Raw genomic sequence first — 25,046 nt, forward strand, 5'->3', positions numbered from 1 at the left:
GGGTTGCAAAGAGTCGGACACGACTGAGCGCTGAACTGAACTGTGTTGACTTACTTGTTGGCATCTTGCCAGTGGGTTTATTTATTTATTTGTTTGGTGATTATTTTTTCCACTGACTCATTTCCTTCTCTGTGGTTGTTTAATTTTGGTGTTAATCTGCCAAAATCTGTCTGTGTCTCTATTTATGACTCCTAGAAATTATTTTCAGTTTTTAGCAGCATTTTTTAATTTTCACTTTTTCTCTTGGTACAGCTTGAAAATCCTCACGAGTTTTCTGTTGAGCGTGGGATCTTCTCACAGTGCCCTAAACATGTAGATGGAACTTCCCATGATCCCGTTGTTGTTCATTCGCCAAGTTGTGTCCAACTCTTTGCAACCCCATGGAGGGAAGCATGCCAGACCTCCCTGTCCCTCACCATCTTCCAGAGTTTGCCCAACTTCATGTTCTTTGAATTGGTGATGCCATCCAACCATCTCATCCTCTGTCGTCCCCTTCTCACCCTGCCCTCAATCTTTCCCAGCATGAAGGTCTTTTCCAGTGAGTTGGCTTTTCACATCAGGTGGCCAAAGTATTGAAGCTTTAGCTTCAGCATCAGTCCTTCCAATGAATATTCAGGGTTGATTTCCTTTAGGATTGACTGATCCTAGTTCAGGCTTTAGTAGAGGCTGAAGATTCAGTAACAGAGCAGTTAGTAGCAGTTCCTACCCCTAGCCAAAAGCAATTAAAACAAAAATGTCTCAAAATAACATTAAAATTATCTTCCACTTTATTATTAAAAAATGTATAAGAAAGGTATTTCTTAACGTTCTAGGTGGAAAGTTACTTTCTTGGAGTTGGCAAAGATTGTATTCTGCTGTCTTTGGCTTTCCTTGTTGTTGAGAAGCTATGTCTTAATCTAAGTGGTACTCATTTGAAGGAATTTTTGAAATTGGTTACTTTTAAAATATTCTATGGTTTCCTTCGTTGTGCAAAAGCTTTTAAGTTTCATTAGGTCCCATTTGTTTATTTTTGCTTTTATTTCTAAAATTCTGGGATGTGGGTCATAGAGGATCCTGCTGTGATTTATGTCGGAGAGTGTTTTGCCTAAGTTCTCCTCTAGGAGTTTTATAGTTTCTGGTCTTACATTTAGATCTTTAATCCATTTTGAGTTTATTTTTGTGTATGGTGTTAGAAAGTGTTCTAGTTTCATTCTTTTACAGGTGGTTGACCAGTTTTCCCTAACACATATATATGGAATTTAGAAAGATGGTAACAATAACCCTATATGCAAAACAGGAAAAGAGACTCAGATGTATAGAACAGACTTGTGGACTCTGGAAGAAGGCGAGGGTGGGATGTTTCAAGAGAACAGCATTGAAACATGTATATTATCTAGGGTGAAACAGATCACCAGCCCAGGTTGGGTGCATGAGACAAGTGCTCGGGCCTGGTGCACTGGGAAGACCCAGAGGGATCGGGTGGAGAGGGAGGTGGGAGGGGGGACCGGGATGGGGAATACATGTAAATCCATGGCTAATTCATTTCAATGTATGACAAAAACTACTGTAATGATGTAAAGTAATTAGCCTCCAACTAATAAAAATAAAAAAATAAATAAAAAATAAAAAAAATAAAAATAAAAAATAAAATAAAATATTCTATGTCTTTGGTGTTATATAGTTTTACCATGGTGTGTTTAGGTATAAATTTCTTTATGCTTATCTCGTGTAGGAGTCATCTAGATTTCTTTATGCTTATCCTGATGGGAGTCATCTTATTTCCCCCCCCTCCCCACATCAAGATTATTGAAGTATAATTTATATAATATAAAATTCACTTTTTTAGGGATACAGTTTTATGAGTTTTGACAAGCTTATGCAAATATTAGTTATCAACACAATCATAATATAGTGATAGAATATTTTCCTTACCCTCAAATTCCTTCCTACCCCTTCTCCCTTCACCTCAAGCCCCAAATGCTGACCTGCTTATTGTATTTGCAATTTTACTTCCGTAGAATATTGTGTGAATGGAATCACAGTATGTAGCTTTCGAGTCTGGTTTGTTTTTTTTCCATTTACCCATAATTCCTTTGAGATGTGTCCATATTGTTGTTGAGTCATTTAATGAATGTACCACAGTTTGTTTATCCATCCACTGATTGATGGATGTTTGAAGGTTTACAGTTTCAGAGATCTTAAATAAACCTGCTCTAAACTTTCTCATGTAGACCTTTATGTGGATGTATGTCCTCATTTGTCATAGGTAAATCCTGGGACTGGGCTTTTCTATGTCATATAGTAAGTGTGTGTGTTTAACTCTGTTAAGAAACGCTCGAGTTGTTCTCCTAAGCTACTGCACTGTTATCCCCACAAGCACTTGCTCTTGAAATGTTCACTCTTGATGTCAGTTTTTAAATTTTTATTCTTTCTAATGGGTGTATAGTGGTATTTCTCAGTTTTCAATTGCATCTTTCTGATGACTGATGATATTGAACGTTTTTCCTATGTTTATTTGCCATCTGTGTGTCTTCTTTGGTGAAATGTCTGTTCAAATATTTTGCCTATTAAAAAATTCATACTAATCGTGTTATTATCACTGAGTTGTGAGGATTTGTTGTATACTCTGGGTAATAGTCATTTATCAGACCCTTATTTTCCAAATATTTTCTCCCAGAGTGTGGCTTGAGTGTTTGTTTTCTCAATAATGCCTTTCAAACAGCAGTGTTTAGTCTTGATAAAGTAAAATTTGTTGATTTTTTCTTTTATAGTTAATGCTCTACATCCTAGCCAAAAATTCTATGCCTTCCTCAAGGTCACAAAGATTATTTCCTTTTTTTTTTTTCTGGAAGTTGTATAGTATTGGGTTTTACATTCTCCCCCTCTGATCCATTTTGCGTTTTTCTTTTGTTTTGTTTTTAATATGGTTCAAGCTACAGGTATAGTTTCTTTTTTCCCCTGTGGATATACATTTCTTTCAGCATGGTTTGTTAAGTACTGTTGTTTTCTCTGTTAATTGTCTTTTCTTCATCAGTTGACCATATATGGGTGGATCTATTTCTGGACTCTGTATTCTGTTTAATAGCTTTATACACTTGTCCTTTCACCAACAATGCAGTATTTTGGTTGCTGTAGTATTAGAGTAAGCCTTGAAATCAAGTAGGATGAACCCTCCAACGTTAGTTTTCTGTTTCAAAATTGGGTGTTTTTACTTTTTTTTTTAATTGGAGTATAGTTGATCTACAATGTTGTGTTAGTTTCAAGTATACAGCAAAGTGATTCAATTATGCATACAAATATATCTATTTTTCTTAAATTCTTTTCTGCTATATGTCATTGCAAAATATTGAGTATAGTTCTCTGTGCTATATAGTAGGTCCTTGTCAGTTATCTATTTTGTATATTTGTTAATCTGTATGTTTGTTAATCCCAAACTCCTAATTTATCCTTCCCTGCCCCTTTTCCCTTTGATAGCCATAAATTTGTGTTTTATGTTTGCATGTCTATTTCTGTTTTGCATGTAAGTTCATTTGTGTCATTTTTTAAAATTCCACATATAAGATATACCATATGATATTTGTCTTTCTCTGGCTTACTTCACTTAGCATGATGATCTCTAGGTTCATCCAAGTTGCTGCAAATGACTTTATTTCTTTCTTTTTTGTGCCTTCTTAGGTAGGTTTATGCCTAGGTATTTTATTCTTTTTGATGCGGTGGTACAATGGGATTGTTTCTTTAATTTCTCTTTCTGATCTTTCATTGTTAATGTGTAGAAATGCAGCAGATTTCTAATTTTGTATCCTGCAACTTTACTGAATTCATTGATGAGCTCTAGTAGTTTTCTGGTAGAATTTTCAGGATTTTGTATGCATAGTAGCATGTCATCTGTTTTCCTATTCTAAGTCCTTGGCTTTTCCATAGAAATTTTAGAATTAGTCAATTTATACACAAAAGACTAATTGGAATTGTGTTGGATCTTTAGATTCATTTGAGGGTAATCAGCATCTTCTTTGTTTTTATTTTATTTTGGGGATAAAATTGATATATCATGGCTGTCACCATTTTAAAGTGTAAAGGTCAGTGGTTTTCAGTATGTTCACTAGCTTGTGCATCCATCACCACTGTCTAATTCCAGAATGTTGTCATCAGCCTTAAAGGGAAGGGGATGACACATCCATTAATAGTCATTACCTATTCATTCCTTTCTCCCAGTCCCTAGCAACCACTGATCTACTTTCTGTCTCTATGAATTTGTTTATTCTGGATACTTTATGTAAACGGAAGCATATATCACCTTTTGTGTCTGTCTTTTTCACTTAGCATAATTGTTTCAAGGTCTGTGTATAGTACAGTATCTTTTAGTACTATATGCCTTTGGGGCCTAAATAATAATCTGTCATAGGGATATGGCACACTTTCTTTATCTGTTCATCAATTGATGGATACTTAAGTTATTTCCACCTTTTAGCTGTTATAATTATTTACAAATATTTTTGTATGAATGTATGTTTTAATATATTGGGTTTCTATCTAGGAGTGGAATTGTGGGACCAAATGGATACTCTTTGAAGAAATGCCAAAATATTTTTCAGTGTGGCTATACCACTTTACATTTCCACCAGCAATGTTTCAGTGTTCCAATTTCTCTGTATCATCCAGTTTTGGGGTTCTAGCCATCTTAGATGGTGAGAAGTGGTATCCCATTGTGGTATTGATTAACATGTTTCTAATGACTAGTGAGGTTAAGCATCTTTTTGTGTGTTTGTTGACCATTTGTATATCTTCTTTGGAGAAATATCTATTCAACTTCCTCTCAATTTTTAATTGGTATGTCTTTTTTTAATTGTTGAATTTATAAATTCTGAATACTAGACCCTTAGATATATAATTGATATAGTTTTTCTCCCATTCTTCTTTGTACTGTCTTTTCACTTTCTTGGTAGTGTGCTTTAATACACAAAAGTTTTAAATTTTAATGAAGTTCAATTATCTAGTTTTTCTTTGGTTACTTGTGCCTTTGGTAGTGGGCTTTGATACACAAAAGTTTTAAATTTTTATGAAGTCCAGTTATCTATTTTTTTCTTTGGTTACTTCCAAATCCAGTGTTATGAAGCTCTTGTCCTTTTTTCTTCTAAGTGCTTTATAATTTAGCTCTTATATTTAGGTTTCTGATCCATTATGAGTTAATTTTTCTATATGGTGTAAATCAAGAGTCCAAATTCATTCTCTTGCATGTGGATATCCAATTGCCCCAGCTCAATTTAGTGAAAAAACGATTCCTTCCTTCACTGAATGGTCTTAGCATCCTAGTTGAAATTCACTTGATCATAGATGTATGGGTTTATTTCTAAACTCTCAGTTCTAAACCATTATTTATATGTATATTGTTATGCTAGTATTGGGTTGGCCAAAAAGTTCATTCATTTTTTTTCTGTAAGATGTTAAAACTTTTTAGCCAACCAGTACTATGAAGTCTCAAATTCCAGAATTGTAGTAGGTTTTGAAATTGGCAAGAGTGAGTCTTTTGACTTTATTCTTCTTTTTCAAGATTGTTTTGAGTATTTGGATATTCTTTTGTTGTTGTTTTTTTGTTTGTTTGTTTGTTTTGCAGTTCCATATGGGTGATAGGATCAGCTTGCCCATATATGTAAAAAAGGATAGATGGACATTTGACAATGATTATCTTGAATCTGTAGATAAATTTTGGAGTATTGCCTTGTTAAAAATATGAAGTCCTTCAATCCAGGAACAGATATCCTTATTTAGGTCTTCTGTAATTTATTTTAGTGATATATTTTAGCTTTCATGATACAAGTCTTTGTTGTTTTTTGTTCAGTTGCTAAGTTATGTCCGACTCTTTGTGACCCAAGACTGTAGCATGCCAGGCTTCCCTGTCCTTCACTATCTCCCAGAATTTGCTCAAACTCATGTCCATTGAATTGGTGATGCCATCCAACCATCTTATCCTCTTCCACCCCCTTCTCCTTTTGCCTTCAGTCTTTCCCAGCATCAGGGTCTTTTCCAATGAGTTGACTCTTTGCATCAGGTGGCCAAAGTATTGGAGCTTCAGCATCAGCCCTTCCATTAATATTCAGGGTTGGTTTCCTTTAGGATTGATTGGTTTAATCTCTTTGCTGTCCAAGGGACTCTCAAGAGTCTTCTCCAACACCACAGTTAAAAGCATTAATTCTTCAGTGCTCAGCCTTCTGTATGGTACAACTCTCACATCCTTACATGACTACTGGAAAAACCATAGCTTGGATTAGACAGTCCTTTGTCAGCAAAGTAATGTTCTGCTTTTTAATATGCTGTCTAAGGTTTGTCATAGCTTTTCTTTCAAGGGTCAAGCATCTTTTAATTTCATGGCTATAGTCACTGTTCACAGTGATTTTGGAGCCAAAGAAAAGAAACTCTGCCACAGTTTCCATTTTTTCCCCATCTATTTGCCATGAAGTCATGGGACCAGATGGCATAATCTTAGTTTTTTGAATGTTGAGTTTTGAGCCAGCTTTTTCAGTTTCCTCTTTCACCTTTATCAAGAGGCTCTTTAGTTCCTCTTCAGTTTCTGCCATTAGGGTGTATCATCTACATATCTGAAGTTGTTGATATTTCTTCTGGCAATCTTGATTCCAGCTTCTGCTTCATCCAGCCTGACATTTCACTTGATGTACTCTGCATAGAAGTTAAATAAGCAGGGTGACAATATACAGCCAGTCCCTTTTCTTTTTTTTTTTTAGTTTTCACAATACAAGTCTTACATTTTAGTTAAACTTATTCCTAAATGTTTTATTATTTTCCATGCCTTTGCAAATGTAATGCTTTCTTTATTTTATTTTGAATTTTTCTTGTTCATGTAGATAAATACAGCTGATTTTTGTATACTGATCTTATGTCTATTTCTTTTACAAGTTCCAATCCGTATACTCTTTATTTCTTTTACTCCCTTTATTGTGCTTGGAATCTCCAGTATGATGTTGGTTACAGATGGTGAGAATGGACATCCTTGCCTTGTTTCTCATCTTGAGCAGATAGCATTCAGCTTCTCACCATTAAGTATGATGATAGCTATAGGTTTTCCATAGATGCCTTTATCAGGTTTATGCTCAGTTACTCAGTTATGTCTGACTCTTTGTGACCCCATGGACTATAGCCCAGGCTCCTGTGTCCATGGAATTTTTCAGACAAGAACACTGGAGTGGGTTGCCATTTCCTACTCCAGTGGATCTTCCCGACCCAGGGATTAAACCCGCAACTCTTGCATCTCCTGCATTGGCAGGCGGATTCTTTTTCATTAGCGCTGCTTAGGAGGCCCTTTTATCAAGTATAGGAACTTAAGAATTTGTATCATGGATGCTTGTTGAATTTTGTCAAACGCTTTTTCTACATCTGTTTAAAAAATGGTTTTTAATTTTTAATCTGTAAAATGGTAGATTACATTGCTTGACTGTCAAATGTTGAACTTACATTATTGGGTCAAATCCTACTTAGTTATGATGTATTATGTAAAAGGGATTTGTTTAAGTATTTTTGCATGTATGCTCATGAAGGATTTGGGGGCCTAAGTTTCTTTCCTTGAAAGTGGTTTTTGTGGTTTTGTCGTTGATGTAATTTTGACCTCAGAAAATGAGTTGAGAAGCAACTTTTTTATTTTATTTTTTTATTTTCTGGAGGAGTTTGTGTAGAATTGGTGTACTGTATTTCCTAATTGTTTACTAGAATTTTTCCATTAAAGCCATTCGAGTGTGGTATTTTCTTTGTCAGAAAGTTTTAAACTATGAATTCAATTTCTTTGTTGTAATACTCGTCACTTTTTTGCGTGGATCCATCAAACAAAAGTTTCTGTTTGATGCTGTCATCCTTCTATTGGAGCAGTCTCCTTTAACATTTCATGTGATTTATCTTGTCAGATATCTTTTGGTTAGCCAGAAAGTTTGTTTGGATTTTTCTGTACTTTGTGAGTAAATTGTTCAGGAATAAGGACACAGTAAACACATTTTGTAGAAACAAAACCTGAGATAGCTTGATAGGTGTAGGCCTTTATTAAAAGCATTTCTATAGGATATACTTCAACAGGAAAGAATGTTTCCTGTACAGAAGCTCTGAGATTTAAGAAGAAATTAAAAGCAAAGAAGGTTGAGTGGATTTCAGTGACTCCAAACATACATTAAATGCTTAAAGCAATGAGGCAAATGTCTCCTTGGCTTAACGACAAAGAGAAGAACTAAAATGCATGACTAGGGCCACATGAGGGACGAGGGAGTGGAGTTACAGCGTCTTAAGACCCAGGGCTTGTATAGGTGGAGAGAGAAAATATCAGACTTTGATAGTTAGGAACTCATGTGATCATTTTTAGGATAAGAAGTAAAAAGAAAAAACTGTATAAAGTGGTAGAGGGAAATATCTACAAGAAGGCAAAATGTATGAAGTATATAAAAAATATCTACAAGAAGGCAATAAAGGAGACATAAGAAACTTAAGAAATGTAGAAAGCACAACATACAATGGTATATAAATCTAGATACACCAAAGCTTCTGTACTATCAGTGGCCTCCATGCTTTATGGAGGTGCACTGAGAGACTGCCACTCAGAACTCCCGTCTCCACAACCCCATGGTGATGCCATTGGCGAGCTTAAGATTCACTCCTCATCCTTTGATTTTCTTGGTTTGATAAGAATATTGTTCTCTGGGTCCTCTGTGTTCTTTCCTTCTGGGATTTAAGGACCTCTTCTTCATGTCTTTCATACCTTCTTTTTCTTTTTCCTTTCACTCTGCATTCTGGAAAGTTCCTTAGCTTCATCTTCTTTCTGCTTCACTCTGAAGCTGTGTCCAGTTACACAGTACATGTCCATAGTTTCTTAGGTTGTTTTTTTTTTTTACAGTATCTTTCCCTCTCAAGTTGTTTATTTGTTTCTCCCTCCTGTATGGAAAATCATGTCCAATGCTTTGAACATAGAAATTGCAAGTTTATTGTTTGCCCTGTGATTCTCAGAGACTGCCATTATTTTGAGCTTGGTGTGTCTCTTTCATCACATTGTGCTGTGCTGTGCTTAGCTGCTCAGTTGTGTCCAACTCTTTGCGACTCATGGACCGTAGCCTACCAGACTCCTCTGTCCGTGGGATTCTCCAGTCAAGAACACTGGAGTGGGATGCCATGCCCTCCCCCAGGGGATCTTCCCAACCCAGGGATCAAACCAGGTCTCCCTCATTGCAGGCAGATTCTTTACTGTCTGAACCACTGGGAAAGCCTTTTATCACACTGGTTTTCTTCAAATGCTATTTCTTAGTTCGCTGATGAGTTTTGCATTGTGAGAACACCTATCTCTGGTGACTCCGGTAAGAGGTTGCCAGGTGTGTGGCCGGGATGGCTTGTCCCAGGCCCCCTGCTTCTCTCCTTGCACCCTGCCTCTCAGGAGCGGGGACACGGCTGCTTCCCTGGCGGGAAGTTGCTGCTTGGGCAGCACTCTGTAAGCCTCTCCGGCCTCCTGCTCTCAGCTCTCTCCACTTCTCTGCCTTCTCCACACAACTCTCTCGCCCTCCTGACTCAGGCTTGTATTCTGTACTCTGCTTTTCTTTCAGTCATTTCTCCCTAGACTTCCCCTCCCCTGCTTCCTTTCAGCATTGTTTTCTGTTGCTGTGTAACAAGTCGCCCATGACTGGGTGGCTTAAAACAACACCTATGTATTATCTTGGGGATTTGGTGGGTAAGAAGTGGAGGGGTGGCTTCGCTGGTGGTTCTGGCTCTGAGTCTGCCACGAGGGTGCAGGTGTGGCTGCGCTCTGTCACCCGCAGGTCAGCTAGGCCAGAGGCCTTGGCTCCCAAGGGCGGCTCCGTCCCCTGAAGCGAGAGATCCAAGACGAGGAGAGAGGAGGAAGCCACGTCCTCGTCCTGGGTGGTGATGGCACTCGGCTCCCTAGTGCCCCACCGTGTCCTTTACGAGGTGTTACCAAGGGGAGGGCGCTGTGCTGTGCTCTTTTCAGGGAGAATCCCTGGGTGTATCTGCACCTTGCCCTCTGGCTGAGTCCTCCGGAGTCCTCAGGGGTGGAGGGTGTCTCTCCTCCTGGACCACCACTCACCTTCAGCTCAGTGGATGAGCTGGGCTTTTCTGTGTCCTACAGTTGTGGTTATCTTCATTGTCTTGTCTTTAGTTATAGGCTTTTGTCTATGTAACTTAATTTTAAAAATAGTGTGTGTCTTACTTGCTTTCTTGCTCATTGTTGAGCCAGACACACCATTTCCAGGAGTTTCCAGGCAGCTCACTCTTGGGCAGCCAGTGCCGCAACCAGGCCTGCCTTGCCCTCCCTCTTACCCACAGTTTAGCTGGAGACGAGGTACAAATGGCCAGGGCATTTCTATTATTCAGGACACATTTTGCGGTTCCCTATTTCTGGCTTGGATGACATATTGGATGATGATTTATTTATTCAACATCCATTCGGTTCTCACTGTGCTCTGGTCATGCCCAGGCCCTGTGGGGCGCTCTGGGCAGTTTTCCGGCCATAGCTCCCCACCTGCTGAGGCTCCAAGTGAGGTGGGCCCTGGCCCCTCAGTGCTGGTGCAGTGCTGCCCGTGGTCATGGGGGAATTGCGCTGCAGGGCTGTGCACATAGATTTCATTTCTACTCTCCTTCCCCTCTTTCCCCTGAACTCTGCAGAGTACTCGGCAGTTGAGAAGGTAGAGGGGCAGGATTAACTTGAGTGCCTGGCAGAGGCAAGGGTCAGAAGGGGTCTCCCAGATGTGGACAGTGTGGCCGTGGTGGCCCTGGTGACCGGGGCTCAGGCGTGTTCACAGGTTCCCACATGGGCACTTGACCTCAGACCTCATCTCAGTGCTGTCAGCCCTGTGGGAGCAGTTTGTTTTTCCTGGGCTGCAGTGGGTCACAAGCTCCACACGGCATCCGACACAGCCACCTTGTTCTTCTCTCGAGGCCTCTGCCCCGCGTGTCTGCTCCCGGAAGCCTTCATCTGGTCACTGGTTCTGGGGTCCGGTCTGGCCTTGCCCAGGACTCATCAGGCCTGATTCCATCTTTACCAAACAAGCAGCTAGCTTAGCTTCTGATCATACAGTGCGTCTACTGCTGCATGTGGCTTTCACCACTAAGAACCCTGCAGCAAGATAGCTATACTATTGTGAAACTAGCTCTAAGCCCCCCTCCCCTCTCTTATTCTTGAAATCATTGTTTCTGTGATATACTTTCACGAAGATGACTGTGCTGAGCAAAAGCAGCTGGCTGTGCCCTCGCCGCCCCCTGTGTGTGGGCTGTAGGGTGTCCCAACCCCACTTCTGTCCCCGTTCATCTCACTGCTGAAGCCCCTCTTAGAAGCTTGGCTTTGGGGTGGGGGGGCAGTGCACTCATGGGGCAGCTTCTGCTGGGGGTGGATGTGCCCTCAGAGAGTTTCCTGGGAGGGAAGGCAGATGTGGTTAGTGCCTGGGGACCAGGGTATGGAGTCAGCCACCCTGAGAGTACTTTCACACTTTTAATTTAAGCAAAGTCATAGAACATAAAAGTCAGCTTTAAAACGTTTGTTTCTCTTTGCCACATTCTGGCGAAGGGGAGCAGTGCCATCAGCCTGTGTTTGCTAGGTGATCATTGCCAGCAGGAGACAAATGTGAGCTTCCTGGGTGCAGGCTAGGGCCAGGCCACAGACACAGTTCCCCGGGGAAGGCAGGCTGTGGCCAGGGCCCCAGAAACGTGGTCTACACAGGCAGGGTAGCTGATGCAGGCCTAGGGTGGTCCTGGGCAGGGCGTTGACTCCCTCTCCCCTCCCCGTGGGCACAGCCTGGAGGACCTCCTCCCTGCAGGGCACATGTATGTGCCCTGCGAGGAGGGCCTGGCCCAGGGAACTAGAGGGACATGGGCGCAGCAGGCCCCTAGAGATCTAGACAGGTTTCCAGATGCCAAGTGGAAATAAGTGTATGTGTTAGTATCTTGTATGTAAAATAAGACAGAGATGAGTGTGGCGATCTCCCTGTGTCTCTGGCATGGGCACATGCACACCCCCTGCAGTTGTACATCCAACCCACACCCAGCCTGATCCAGAACCACCCTGCCTGGGAGCCACCCCTTCTGGGTGTGGCCTGTGCCTCTTTGGCTTGGAGGGGCTGTCTTAAGTACTCCTCTGTCTTTAGGGCTCCATCTGCGGCCAGGTGGTTTTGCTGGGGGCTGGGATGGTGGGTAGCACTGGAGGTGCCCAGCTGGAGGTGCAGCTGTTTCGGGTGGCGCGAGGTGGAGCGCTTGCTCCAGGTGGGCAGAGCTGTGGGAGCCGGCGGCCCTTGTGGGCCAGATCACTGGGGCTGCTGGGTGCTGTGGAGGTGCGGCGGGGGAGCCTTTGGTTGGTGTGAAGCAAGGAGTGATGTGATCAGATGTTTTGTTTTAGAAAAATTATTTTCCTGAAATGAAGAAGTTGGTAGAAACAACAGCTAAAAATATTAAGAAGACAACACACGTGAACAGGAAAAGTGCTTGGGTGGAACTCAAGTCAGTAACTGTGTCCCTGCCAGAGGCCCTATCCCTGCCAGAGGCCGTGATGAGCTGCTGGGCTCAGGGGACTCCCTGTCGCTCCCACCCCCAATGGCTCCTGCAGGTGAAGATGTTCTCGTTTAGAATAACGACTTTGCTTTTACTTACAGTAAATTGCTGAGGGCATTTCAGTTACACAGTGAAAATCATTAGCAGAATTCTCGTTGTTTAGCATCAGGCTGTGGGTAAAATCATGCTTTCTGATGGGTGGCAAAGCAGATACATTTGAAGGGAAATTTATTCAGATTTTCCAGTATATCATTATCACATTCTTGTGTGATAGTTTCCTGATAATTCAACGTGATTTAGTAAAATATATCAGCTCCACTTTTCCTTGTGAGTTGCTGAGATTTAAATCTATTTAGCAGATTCATGTGCCCATTTCATGTGCCTTCAAGCCTGAGCAGCTGGTTCAGTTCTACCTAAACTGCCCAGTGGAGGGGACAGGCAGACGTGCCCTGTTCTGCCAGTGGCAGCCCTGATGTGTGAGTGCAAATCTGTAGGAGGCAGCAGGCTGGGCTATTCCTGGAGCTCGGGATGATGCCCTGCAGATCCTGCATCTCCTCCCGCTTCACTAGGCCCTGCAAGGTACTGGGGTGGAAGGGCCTTCCCCATGCTGCTCTCCTGCAGTCTGTGACCAGTGCCTCCCTGTCCTCCCGATCCTGTGCCTGGGATGCGGAGCTCTGTGTGTATCCCCTCCCCGACAGGAGGGCTCCCCGTGTGTGTGTGTACCCCCTCCCTGACAGCAGGATTCCCTGTGTGTGGGGCTGGTTGTCAGTCCCCCATGGAACACCTGACCCCATAACCACCACCCAGGCAGTTTGTTCCATTCTCGTCCACAGAGAAGGAACTCACCATTTGGGTGATTTCGGTAACTTCTTGGAACGGCTAGAAAATGCGGGTTGCCAGGGAATGTGTGGCCTGGCATTGCTTCCCCACCCTGTCCCCCACTGCTGAAAATTCTCCGTCAGGTCCCAGAGCTCTATATTTCTTTACAGCTTGTCTAGACTTGATTTTATCTAAAGCAATTTTAAATTCTATTATAACTTTGTTTCTTGATATACTAATTGCTCTTGCTTTTTGAATGCCATTTTAAAATTTTTTGATCTCCCGTTTCATGAGTTTTTGTTTTCTTTTTCTGAAAGCACATGGCAGGCTGCAGACTAAAATCACTTATGTTTCTTTCTGTACATATTTCTGAACATATGTTCTTCTTCCACCTCCTGCTGTGTTTTGGTGTTTTCTTTGTGTGGCATAAGTTTTTTTCATGGCTTTAGTGTTTTTCTGTTTCTCTTCCCTGAAGCAGAAGTCAGCCTTGTCTTCCAAGGTGGTGGACATATCCTGCATGGGCTGCCTGAGTCCTGTCCCGGGTCTGTGGACTTTGAGCTGGGCAGCAGTTCACTTGGGCTGGGCCTCACATCAATGTGGGGGCCAGCAGCCCGTAGGGTGCTGAGAGGAGGCTCTGTGGCCTCTGATTCCTCCTGGCACCTGCTTTGGCTGGGACCCTGGTCTCCCCAGCCCCAGCCTCCACACACACTACTTCTCTGGTGGGACTGCAGAGGGGCCTCCCAGCTACCTGTGCTGTCACCTCTATGCGTGTGGTGTGAGTGTTGTCTTGATTTCTTAGCTTGACTGATTAGAAACTGGGGTGGCGGGGAATAAAGTGCCTTCACTGCCCTCTGGCACCACTCAGAGGGTCTGTTTTCTGCTCTCGTGTAGCCTGGAGTCTGTGTCACTGTCTGTGGAGCGACACCTTCCTCATGACACTGCGGCTCTTGTCACCTGGGACCAGTCTTTGGATTTTGTGACATTAAGCTTTCCCATGTCCGCATCAACAGATGGTATATTTTGAGGCCAGGATTGTGGGCTAAGTAATGACTCCACACAGGGCCCCACAGATGACGTGTTCAGTGAATGCACTAGTTTCGTTTGGAGCACTTGGTGGGTATTCAGTGATGGCACAGAGAAATCTGAGTTGATGGTAAACTCAGCCATGTAGTGTGGCAGGTGGCTAAAGAGTTATTGTTGTTCAGTTGCTCCGTTGTGTCTGACTCTTTGTGACCCCTTGGACTGTAGCACACCAGGCTCCCCTGTTCTTCACCATCTCCAGAACTTTGCGCAGATTCTTTTCCGTTGAGTCGGTGATGTCATCCAACCATCTCACATGCTACTGCCCTTTCTAAAGAGTAAACGTCAGTTTTAAGCCCTTTCAGAGCAGCATGTTGTCCCAAACAATATTAGGGGGTGGGGGCCGAGCAGTGTCACTGAAGAATGTGGCCACGAGGACAACCACTGTTGTGCAGCTCCACCCCCATGCCAGATTGGAGTAGAGCAGGGAGAACTGGGGGCAGCCGGTGCATTAGGTCCCATGAAGTGTCTTTGTTCAGGTTCCTGGGGCTGTGAGGGGGTGGCAGGGAGGCAGCGGGGCTACCCCACTTATGGCCTCTGGGACTGGATACAGTGTAACTGGAACCCATGGTAAGAACCCAGGGGTCCAGAGCAGGCTCAGGGTAAGGAGACATTGCAAGGATTTCAGAGACAAACCGTGAAGGTGTGAGGCACTGGGGGGCCATGTCCATGGTCCACAGTCAGAGATGACAGAGGGAGGTGGTCAAGTGTGGGATGAACCCAGGTGACTCAGGATAGCCATTCAGTTCTTAGGTCATGTCATCACCTGAACTATTTTAGAAGGGAAATTCAGCTATATGCGTTTCCTCAGGTAAAGCATATCTAAGTTTAGTTGTTATATTTGAGGGAAATAGGACAATTTGGTCCAGGACTGGCAGCCCCCTGTAGTGCAGGGGGAGTTCAGTGTGTTCGATGTGTCTGGTGGGCTGCTCACCGAGCAGTAGAGAACCCCTTCCCTTCCCTCCACTTGGCTTCATAGCAGGCTTGGACTCTTTAGGTTAAGGAACAGTTTTCCTTTTAAGATTTGCATTACTTCCCAAATATTAGCTAAGTCCAGAAAGGTGCAAACCCTAGATGTTGGAGCAACCAAGCGTTCTCCAGTCAAAATGACCTACTTTTCATATTTTCTCTGAAAGTCTAACTTTTCTGATGAGGTCATCTTTTCCCTCCCATACCTTTGGGATGCACAGTTTTCCCAGTGAATTGCTGCACTATTCAGTCATCATCCATCCCCTGAAAACGTGGTGAGCACCATTCTTCACCTTGGCTTTCCCGGAGTTGCAGCTTGAGACAGACAGAGCAGAAGCACAGCGGCCGTAGTCATCCGCTGCCATCACCACCATGGAGACGTGCCTCCCAGGAGCCTGCAAACACCTCCCCTCCCTATACTTCTTGTCCAGGGCCAGCCGTGCCAGGAGTAGAGCACTGGGGTGAGCGGTGTTTGAAAGAGGGTTTAATCCTGAGCAGTTCATGTTTGAAGTATGATAGAACCAATCTGAGCCATAAAATAAGTTTAAATGATTTCACATTCACACCAGCTATGTTCTCTGACCATGATGGACTCAAACTAGAAATCAGTTATAGAAAGGTATCTGAAAAATCCTCAAATACTTGAAATTAAATTTCAAACTTCTAAATAACCTATGGAGCAAGAAGGAACCAAAAAAGAAATGAAAAGTGCTTATTTTGAAATGAATGAAAATGAAAACACAAGCACATCACAGTATTTGCCATGTAGCTAACGCAGCATTTGAAGGAAACTAAGGGTATGAAATACCTCATTAGTAAAGAAGAAATGTCTTCAGCTTCTACCTCAAGGAACCAGGAAAAGATCACTTTAAAGTAAGCAGAATAAGGGAAATCATAGGAATCAAAACAGGAATTAATGAAATACAAACTAGAAACAATGATAGAGAATATCAGTGAAAGCAAATGGTAGTTCTTTGAGAAAAATCAATCAAATTGATCAACCTCTAGCCAGACAGGAAAAAATGGATATATTATGATCAGCCTTATGCCAACACATTAAATTACTTTAGCTGAAATGCATATTGTTTTTTGAAAGAAAGTATCAATACCAAAGCTAACTCAAATACAGGTTGATTATCCTGATTCTCCAAAATAGATTTAAAAAGTGAATTTTGTTGTAAACCACTTCCTCTGGCCCAGGAAAAACCTCTAGGACCAAATGACTTTACTAGGGAATATTATTAAATATTTAAAGAAGAAATATTGCCAATTCTATAGAAACTCTTTCAGAAGATTGAAAAGGAGGGAATACTTCCAAAATTATTCTGAGTCCAATATTACCCTAATAATAAAGCCAGGCAAAGATATTAGAAGAGAAACCTGTGGACAAGTATCTCTCATGAACATATATAAAAACTCAACAAAATTTTAGCCAATCAAATAGAATAACTGATTTAACTTTATCCCAGAAATTCAAAGTATCATTTACATTCTAAAATTAATCAATATGTTGTTTGGTTGTTGTTCAGTCACTCAGTCGTGTTCAACTCTTTGTGACCGCATGGCCTGCAGCAAACCAGGCCTCCCTGTCCTTTACCATCTCCTGGGGCTTACTCAAACTCTTGTCCATTGAGTCGGTGATGCCATCCAACCATCTTGTTCTCTGTCATCCCCTTCTCCTCCTGCCTTCAATCTTTCCCAGCATGAGTCTTTTCCAATGAATCAGCTCTTCACATCAGGTGGCCAAAGTATTGGAGCTTCAGATTCAGCATCAATCCTTCCAATGATTACTCAGGATTGATTTCCTTTAGGATTGACTGATTTGATCTCTCTGTAGTCCAAGGGACCCTCAATAGTCTTCTCCAACACCACAGTTCAAAAGCATCAATTCTTTGGCGCTCAGCCTTCTTTATGGTCCAACTCTCGCATCCATACATGACTACTGGAAAAACCTTAGTTTTGACTATAAGGACCAATGTCTGTGCTTTTAACGCTGTCTATGTTTGTCATAGCTTTTCTTCCAAGGAACAAGCGTCTTTTAATTTCATCAATATAATTCACCCTATTAACAGATGAAAATAAAAAAAAAAAACTGTATCATCTCAGTACCTGCAGTAAAAGTATTTGATACAATGTAACACCCACTCCAGCAGCTTCCCTGGTGGCTCAGATAGAAGAAAAATCTACCTGCAATGGGAGAGGCCCGGGTTTAATTCGTAGATCAGGAAGATCCCCTGGAAAAGGGAATGGCAACCCACTCCAATATTCTTGCCTGGGAAATCACATGGACAGAAGAGCCTGGTGAGCTACACGGTTCATGGAGTCGCAAAGAGTTGGACATGACTAAATGATTAGCACACACAACATCCACTCCAGGTAAAAGCTTTCAGGAAACTAGTAATAGAAGGAGGCTTCCAGTGAATGGCATAAGTGATGGGTTCACAGCTAATGCTGTCAAGGTGGTGAAACAGTGAATCATTCCCCTGCAGTTGAGAGTAAGGCAAGCACAAGTGTTCTCAGCTCTTCTATTACATATTTTCCAGGAGGTTCTATCAAGTTCAGTAGGAAATAATAGACATTGAAATTGGAAGGAAAGAAGTAAAACTGTCTTTATTCTCAGTCAACATATTTTCTATGTAGAATATCCTATAGCATAGAAAGGAGGCTGCAAGAATAACTGGGTTTAGCAAGGTTACTGTATACAAGATACAAAAAATCAAGTGTATTTCTCTATACTATCAACAAATAATTAGAAATGGAAAAACTATATCTAATAGGAAAACATTGCTGAATGCAATTACTGAAGACAGATAAATGGAGAGCTATACATTGTACAAAGACTCAGTGTTGTTAAGATACTAAGTCTCCTCAAACTGGTCTGTGGGTTCAATGGACTCCCAAGGAGAATTAAAAATAAAACAAGCAGATTTTGATAGAAATGTGACAACTAATTCTACTTGGTTTCATGATTTATTTTTAAAATACTGTAATCAAGACAGTGTGATGTTGATGTTAAGAGAGACAAATTGACCAGTGAGTCAGAAATAGACTTGCACATAGATGGGCAGTTAGTTTTCAACCACAGTGCCAAGGTAGTTTAATGGGAAAGGGCTAGTTTTGTTTAAAAAAATGGTGCTGGAATTATTACACATTCAAATGCAAAAAAAAAAAAGAAAGGAAAAAAAAGACCTTTCATCCACATCTCCCATCATGTTTAAAAATTAATTTGAATCAGATCAGAAATCTAAAATTTTATACACCAAGAACAAAACATGATTTTTTTTGTGACCTTGCATTAGGCAAAGTTTACTTAGTTAAGACATTAAAAGCATTATCCATCAAAGAAACAAGTTTATAAATTGGACCTCATTAAATTAAAAAAATTTAAATTTTCTACTTTCCAAAAGACAATATTAAGAAAATGACAAGACAAACCACAGACTGAGAGAAAATATTTGCAAATCTAATTTACTGGAACATATAACTGACTCTTAAAATGCAATACTAAGGAAACAAACAACATAATTAAAAATGACCAAAAGATTTGACCATCCACTTCACCAAAGAAAATGTGTGCATGGCAAGTAGGTAACATGAATAGAAGTTAAAGCATCACTAGTCATTAGCTAAATGTAAATTAAATTCACAGTGAGATATTACTTGGTGTGATCCACCTGCCAAGCACTGGCAAAGATGGAGACCATCCCATACTGCTTGTGAGAATGTAAAATGGTACCTTTGCTTTGGAATCATTTTGGCAGTTAAGCCAAAAAGCTAGTTAAATATACACCCGCCAGCCATTCCACTATGAGGTGTTACCCAGTCATAATGAAGGCACATATTCATACAAAGCTTTGAGCAAGAATTATTTTTTTGGGCTCCAAAATCACTCCAGATGATGATTGCAGCCATGAAATTAAAAGACGCTTACTCCTTGGAAGGAAAGTTATGACCAACCTAGACAGCATATTAAAAAGCAGAAACATTACTTTGCCAACAAAGGTCCAGCTAGTCCAAGCTATGGTTTTTTCAGAAGTCATGTATGGGTGTGAGAGTTGGATTATAAAGAAAGCTGAACGCAGAAGAATTGATGCTTTTGAACTATGGTGTTGGAGAAGACTCTTGAGAGTCCCTTGGACTGCAAGGAGATCCAACCAGTCCATCCTAAAGGAGATCAGTCGTGGGTGTTCATTGGAAGGACTGATGTTAAAGCTGAAACTCCAATACTTTGGCCAGCCACCTGATTCGAAGAGCTGACTCACTTGAAAAGGCCCTGATGCTGGGAAAGATTGTGGGCAGGAGGAGAAGGGGACGACAGAGGATGAGATGGTTGGATGGCATCACTGACTCAATGGACATGGGTTTGGGTAGACTCCGGGAGTTGGTGATGGACAGGGAGGCCTGGCATGCTGCAGTTCATGGGGTCTCAAAGAGTTAGACACGACTGAGTAACTGAACTGAACTGAACTTGAGCAAGAATGCTTGCAGAAATTTGTTTTTTAATAAACTGAAATACTGGAAACATCTCAAATGTCTATCCATAACTGAATGACTACACTACAAATTGTGGTGTATGGTCACATAGTGACATTGGGGAATCTCAGTTATGCTGAGTAAAAGTAGTCAGACCAGAAGTGTGCATCCAGTATGCTTTTATTTATATAAACTTTTAGAGAACACAAGTTCTGTAGTGTCCGAGAGCAAGTCAGCGGTTTCTTGGGACATGGTGGTTGTTGCCAAGCAGAGAGGAAAGGATTGCAGATGGCCACAGAGAACACCAGAGTGTGCCTGCTCCTTATCCTGACTGGTGATGACTTCATGGATGTACACATGTGATGAAACTTTTCAGTATGTGCACAATATATGCACATCTTAGTATATGTCTATTGTGTCTCAAAGCTGACTGACTGATTTTTTTGCCAAGAAGAAAGCAGGACCCTTTTTATGGAGCAACATAACATTGTCTAGAGCCCAAATTATTTTCAACCATGATGTCCAATATTTAGTGAAACATTAAAAGTGGACCAGTGAGCAAGAATCAAGAGCTGAAGACTAATGATGAGAACTAAAACCACAGAGGATTATATAATTGCTCTACCGGACAAAAACTTTAAAACAATGAAGATTATTAATTCCAAAAAAGAATATAGAAAAAATAGAAAATTTCAAGTGAAATCATATTCTATGATGTCATAATCTATGAAAATCCTATGACTTAAAAAAAAATATAGGATCTGAAATGAATAATTTCACTGGATGTCTGTAACAGAACACTGGACTCAGGCTTCGTGAAGTGGGCAGTGGTTCAGTGAAGTGTTGAAGCACAAGAGAAAAGAGACTAGAATAATACAATGTGAGAGACCTGTGGGGTAGAGTCAGAAGATCTCATGCATGTAATGAGTAGCCCAGGAAGAGGGGAGATTTCAGAAAAATATTTGAAGATATAAAAGCCGTGGAGTTTTCCAAAGCATTGGAAGATATGCTTGATTCTAAAACAGTTGACCCTGAAATGAATAAATAAAGAAGCAAGCAAACAAGCAAACAAAGCTAATTTTTCATGTAGGGGTATCATTGCTTGACTCTTAAAAACTACAGCAAAGAAAACCTTCAGAGCAACCAGAATTAAATATGGCCCATTGCTCTCAGGGGACTTCCCTGGTGGCTCAGATGGTAAAGAATCTGCTTGCATGCAGGAGACCCAGTTTCAGTCCCTGTGTCAGGAAGATCCCCTGGAGAAGTGTATGGCAACCCACTCCAGAATTCTTGCCTGGAGAATCACATACACAGAGGAGCCTGGTGGCCTACAGTCCACTGGGTAGCAAAGAGTCAGACACGACTGAGCAACTAACACACACACACACACACACACACACACACACACACACACACACCACTCTCAGAGCAGTATCTGGTGTGTCTTGTGGCTGGTGCATGCACACACCACTCTGGGTGTGTGTCCTGAGCAGAATTGCCACATCCTGGCTTATACACTCATTCTGCTTTGCTGGCTGAGGCCCCAAAGTCTGTACTCGTAGCAGCAAAATGCAGACCCTACCACACGTTTCAGGCAATCACCTCTTCCCACTGCTTCATAAAACTACACCAAATTTTAGAGAGCAGCATCCTTTTCCCCCTCTCTACAATGACTTTTTTACCCCCAAATTAAGTAAACAAACTATTAGGAGTGGTGTTATAACACTATGGCTCCAAAAAAGGGACATTCACCAATTCCTTGATGTAACCATTTCCACCAGAAAAATCCTTCAAGCTAGGCTCCAACAGTATGTGAACTGAGAACTACCAGATGTACAAACTTGATTTAGAAAAGGCAGAGGACCCAGGGATCAAGTTGTCAACATCTGTTGTATCATAGAAAAAGCAAGGGAATTCCAAAAAATAATCTACTTCTGCTTCATTTAAAATCTACTTCTACTTCGTATTAAAGCCTTTGATTTTGTGGATTACAACAAACTGGAAAATTCTTAAATAGATGAGACTACCAGACCACCTTATCTGTCTCCTGAGAAACTTGTATGCAGATCAAGAAACAGCAGTTAGAAACAGACATGGAACAATGGACTGGTTCAAAATTGGGAGAGGAGTACATCAAGGCTGTATATTGTCACCTTGCTTATTTAACTTACATGCAGAGTACATCACGCAAGATGCCAGGCTGGATGAAGCATAAGCTGGAATCAAGATTGCTGGGGGAAATATCACCAAAACTACAGATGTGCAGATAATACCACTCTAGTGGCAGGAAGTGAAGAAGAACTAAAGAGCCTCTTGATGAAAGTAAAAGAGGAGAGTGAAAAAAGCTGGCTTAAAACTCAGCATTCAAAAAACTAAGATCATGGCATCTGGTCCCATCATTTCATGACAAATAGAAGGGGGAAAAGTGAAAACAGTGACAGGTTTTATTTTCTTGGGCTCCAGAATCACTGCGGACAGTGACTGCAGCTACAAAATTAAAAGATGCTTGCTTCTTGGAAGAAAAGCTGTGAGAAACCTAGACAGCACATCGAAAAGCAGAGACATCACTTTACCAACAAAGGTCTATATAGCCAAAGCTATGATTTTTCCAGTAGTCCTGTATGGATGTGAGAGTTGGACCATAAAGAAGGCTGTGTGCTGGAAAACTGATACTTTGGAATTGTGGATCTGGAAAAGAGTCTTGAGAGTCCCTTTATAGCAAGGAGATCAAACCAGTCAACCCTAAAGGAAACCAACCCTGAATATTCATTGGAAGGACTGGTACTGGAACTGACACTCCAATACTTTGGCTACCTGATGCAAAAAGCCAACTCATTGGGAAAGACCTTGATGCTAGGAAATATTGAGGGCAGGAGGAGAAGGCGGTGACAGAGGATGAGACGGTTGGATGGCATCACCGACTCGATGGACATAAGTTTGAGCAAGCTCCAGGAGATGGTGAAGGGCAAGGAAGCCTGGCATGCTGCAGTCCATGGGGTTGTAGAGTCAGACATGACTGACCAACTGAACAACAACCAGAAGACATGACAGGAATGTCCTTGGTGCACTCGTCTAGATGAGTAGCAGCACCCTATGTGCGTCCATTCTGTGAGAGGATGTAGACAGACCTTCCCAGCTTGTGGTTCTGGGTCTGGTTCCGTGTGTCTGGGTTTTCCCCAGGCTGGGACCCGTCCTTAGATCCTAATGTGCTTGGCTATGCTGGAACTCTACTTATAAATGCACTCAGAGTGCAAAAGAACTGTGACGCTCAGGAAGGTTCATAAGTCTGTGAAGCAAACAGTGCAGAAGTGAGGATGTGCCTCCCAAAGGGACTGTCCTTAACAGGGTTCCTGGGAAGCTCCGCCTCCCCAGCTCAGACCATCCGTCTTGCTTATATCCCATTCTTGCAAGTGCACACTCTGCTTATTTACTTCTCATCTGCTTATTTCTTTTATAAGTCTGTTTCGCTGTTAATTTAAATACTTTTCTACTTGTAAAAATGTTTGGTTATCTTTGGTTGGGATTGAATGCATCATAATTTTTCTAATTAGTGGATACATGTTTTTTTCCTGTATAGTAGAGGGATTTTTCAGAAGAAAATAGTAGCCTAAGTGACTGGTGTTTAGAAGTTCCCAGTGCACCTCGCCCTCTCCAGCACCTGGTAGGGTATTGCCAGACTATTATATTAATGCAGTGTAGTGGGCGTGTGAAGTGAAAGTGAAAGTCACTCAGTTGTGTCCAACTCTTTGTAACCCCATGGACTATACAATCCACGGAATTCTCCAGGCCAGAATACTGGAGTGGGTTGCCTTTCCCTTCTCCAGGGGAATCTTCCCAACCCAGGGATCGAACCCAGTTCTCCAGCATTGCAGGCAGATTCTTTACCAGCTGAGCTACCAGGGAGGTCTGTGTATTTGCATCTATTTCTGGTTTTAGTTTGCACACCTTTGACCACTATGAGACTGAGCACGTTTTCATGTGCTTGTTGGCCATTTAGACCTCTTCGTTTATGAAGTACTTTTCTCAGTTCCTACCCATTTTGCTATTTATGTTTATATCATGTATAAGGGAGAGCAATGGCCCTGGATGTTTCCACGGCAATTTTCACCGGAGACAGTATACAAAATCTTTAGGGAAGAAAGAATTTTCTCAATAATCCATTTTCAGACATGTGAGGGCCTGGGGAGAAGTGATGCTTATGCACCCTCACTGGCAGGGCTCCTTGAAAATGGAGCCAGACTCCAGATAGCGCAGCGGAGTCAGGGAGAAGGGCCACAGACAGGCTGGTGGGGACCGAGGAGCAGGATTCCAGGAATGGGGGGCTGTCGGGGTCGGGGATCTGGTATTGCAGACCTTGTTCATTAGGTGGCAGCAGCAGAGTCCACAGCAGTGATGGGGGGAGGCGGGGGCAGGGTGTGCAGAGGGGACAGGGGCGCCAGTCATGCGCTTCATGCTCTTCAGGCCAGCTAATCAGTGCACAGGGATTTAAGAGCATCATCCAGAGTTACTAGCAAAAGAGCCAAAAATAGCTCGATGAGGACTCACACTGGGCAGTGGGGGGTTGTAACTGTGGTCACTCCTGACTCATCCTGTGAGTCATCGCCTGTCCTGCTTAATGGATGAGGCCCCGCACACAGTACAGATACTTGGTAAACATGAGGAAGAGCTCAGCCTCATTCAAGATGTTTACAGCTTTCAAGTGTCAACAATTAAACTGTGGTAACAGCTTTCGTCCTTCAGTTTGTCAGAGTTCAGAGTGTTTGAGAGTGAATTGCATCAGCAGTGGCTGGAGAAACAACACTCAGGAATTTGATGGGGATATAATTTGCAGAGACCCATATGGAGATGACTTTGGTTTATTTCTCTGAAATTAAAAGTGTACAGTATCTCACATCTCATGCCAAGGTACCTCTGATTGTGTTGAGTCAAAAAGTTCTAAGATGCATTAAAGAATCACATGCCAGGTGCATAATGGACATGCATGTTCCTTCCATGTGCATGGAATGTGATGGATGGATCCACTGGGCGGTGTTAACAGTGACTGAGCTCAGAAATGCTACCAGAGAGTCTTATTTTTCATTGTTTAAATGTTTACTCTTTATATTTAAGTATCTATAGTTTTGAAGAGTTATGAAAACCACCCAAGACCAAGAAAAGTTTAATAGTTACATTAATCAAGGAATCTATATGCATTGCCA

At 41.9% G+C, this 25,046-nt stretch overlaps 1 protein-coding gene across 21 annotated transcripts in view; it reads left to right on the plus strand.

The window, feature by feature from the left end:
- The window catches only part of PCBP3 (poly(rC) binding protein 3), a 223,878-nt gene that overhangs the window by 105,361 nt on the left and 93,471 nt on the right, over positions 1 to 25,046 (plus strand). The window lies entirely within an intron of this gene.

Source organism: Odocoileus virginianus, chromosome 4 (assembly GCF_023699985.2).
Source record: "Odocoileus virginianus isolate 20LAN1187 ecotype Illinois chromosome 4, Ovbor_1.2, whole genome shotgun sequence".
Lineage (NCBI taxonomy): Eukaryota > Metazoa > Chordata > Mammalia > Artiodactyla > Cervidae > Odocoileus > Odocoileus virginianus.